This window comes from Rhipicephalus microplus, chromosome 2 (assembly GCF_043290135.1).
Source record: "Rhipicephalus microplus isolate Deutch F79 chromosome 2, USDA_Rmic, whole genome shotgun sequence".
NCBI classification, from domain to species: Eukaryota; Metazoa; Arthropoda; class Arachnida; order Ixodida; family Ixodidae; genus Rhipicephalus; species Rhipicephalus microplus.
Genome location: NC_134701.1, coordinates 7,168,840 through 7,171,383, shown reverse-complemented (window position 1 = coordinate 7,171,383; position 2,544 = coordinate 7,168,840). Strand labels below are relative to the sequence as shown.

Genomic DNA, 2,544 nt, shown 5'->3' with positions numbered 1-2,544 from the left:
AACATATCTTCAAAGCTATCATCCCAAAGAAAAAAAGCAATACACCACTCCCGGGAGGACTCGAACCTCCAACCTTTCAGTTGACAGCCGATCGCATAGCCAATAGCGCCATGAAGACAGTCGTGCTCCACTCTCAGCACCGTCAGAACATTTCTTCAGAGCTATCAGCCAAAAGGAAAAAAATTGCCGCACCACCACCGGGAGGGCTCCAACCTCCAACCTCTCGGTTAACAGCCGATCGCGCTAGCCAATTGCGCCACGGAGACAGTAGTGCTCCCCTTTCACCACCATCAGAACATATCTTCAAAGCTATCAGCCCAAAGAAAAAAAAGCGCCGCACCTCCACCGGGTGGGCTCGCACCTCCACCGGGTAGGCTCGTACCTCCAACCTTTCGGTTAGCAGCCGATCGCGCTAGCCAATTGCGCTACGGAGACAGTCGTGCTCCACTCACACCACCGTCAGAACATTTCTTCAGAGCTATCAGCCCAAAGAAAAAAAATCGCCGCACCACCACCGGGTGGGCTCATACCTCTAAATTTCGGTTAACAGCTGATTGCACTAGCCAATTGCGCCACGGAGACAGTCGTGCTCCACTCTCACCACCATCACCACATATCTTCAAAGCTATCAGCCCAAAGAAAAACAATCGCCGCACCACCACCGGGTGGGCTCGTACCTCCAACCTTCGGTTAACAGCCGATCGCGCTAGCCCATTGCGCCACGGAGCCAGTCCTGCTCCACTCTCACCACCATCAGAAAATATCTTCAAAGCTATCAGCCCAAAGAAAAAAAAGCGCCGCACCACCACCGGGTGGGCTCGTACCTCAAACCTTTCGGTTAACAGCCGATCGCGTTAGCCGATTGCGCCACGGAGACTGTCCTGCTCCACTCTCACCACGATCAGAACATATCTTCAAAGCTATCAGACCAAAGAATAAAAAGCAACACACCACACACGGGAGGGCTCGTACCTCCATCCTTTCGGTTAACAGCCGATCGCGCTAGCCAATTGCGCCACGGAGACAGTCGTGCTCCACTATCACCACCGTCAGAACATTTTTTCAGAGCTATCAGCCCAAAGGAAAAAAATCGCCGCACCACCACCGGGTGGGCTCGAACCTCCAACCTCTCGGCTAACAGCCGATCGCTCTAGCCAATTGCGCCACGGAGACAGTCGTGCTCCACTCTCACCACCATCAGGACATATCTTCAAAGCAATGAGTCCAAAGAAAAAAAAACGCCGCACCTCCACCGGGTGGGCTCGTACCTCCAACCTTTCGGTTAACAGCCGATCGCGCTAGCCAATTGCGTCACGGAGACAGTCTGTCTCCACACTCACCACCATGAAAACATATTTTCAAAGTTATCAGCCCAAAATAAAAAAAGCAACACACCACTCCCGGGAAGGCTCGAACCTCCAATCTTTCGGTTAACAGCCGACCGCGCTAGCCAATTGAGCCACGGAGACAGACGTGCTCCACTCTCACCACCATCAGAACATTTCTTCAAAGCTATCAGCCCAAAGAAAAAAAAGCGCCGCACCACCACCGGGTGGGCTCGTACCTCCAACCTTTCGGTTAACAGCCGATCGCGCTAGCAAATTGCGCCACGGAGACAGTCGTGCTCCACTCTCACCACCATCAGAACATATCTTCAAAGCTATCAGCCCAAAGAAAAAAAAGCAATACAACACTCCCGGGAGGACTCGAACCTCCAACCTATCAGTTGACAGCCGATCGCGCTAGCCAACTGCGCCACGGAGACAGTCGTGCTCCACACTCACCACCATCAGAACATATCTTCAAAGCTATCATCCCAAAGAAAAAAAGCAATACCCCACTCCCGGGAGGACTCGAACCTCCAACCTTTCAGTTGACAGCCGATCGCATAGCCAATTGCGCCATGAAGACAGTCGTGCTCCACTCTCAGCACCGTCAGAACATTTCTTCAGAGCTATCAGCCAAAAGGAAAAAAATTGCCGCACCACCACCGGGAGGGCTCCAACCTCCAACCTCTCGGTTAACAGCCGATCGCGCTAGCCAATTGCGCCACGGAGACAGTAGTGCTCCCCTTTCACCACCATCAGAACATATCTTCAAAGCTATCAGCCCAAAGAAAAAAAAGCGCCGCACCTCCACCGGGTGGGCTCGCACCTCCACCGGGTAGGCTCGTACCTCCAACCTTTCGGTTAGCAGCCGATCGCGCTAGCCAATTGCGCCACGGAGACAGTCGTGCTCCACTCACACCACCGTCAGAACATTTCTTCAGAGCTATCAGCCCAAAGAAAAAAAAATCGCCGCACCACCACCGGGTGGGCTCATACCTCTAAATTTCGGTTAACAGCTGATCGCACTAGCCAATTGCGCCACGGAGACAGTCGTGCTCCACTCTCACCACCATCACCACATATCTTCAAAGCTATCAGCCCAAAGAAAAACAATCGCCGCACCACCACCGGGTGGGCTCGTACCTCCAACCTTCGGTTAACAGCCGATCGCGCTAGCCCATTGCGCCACGGAGCCAGTCCTGCTCCACTCTCACCA

General features: G+C 53.3%; 1 non-coding gene across 1 annotated transcript; it reads right to left on the bottom strand.

Annotated features, from left to right (window-relative positions):
- Positions 1–1,691: 1,691 nt before the first annotated feature.
- On the bottom strand, positions 1,692–1,768 carry TRNAD-GUC (transfer RNA aspartic acid (anticodon GUC)). The gene has a single exon. It is a non-coding gene; the product is annotated as a tRNA-Asp (tRNA).
- Positions 1,769–2,544: the final 776 nt, after the last annotated feature.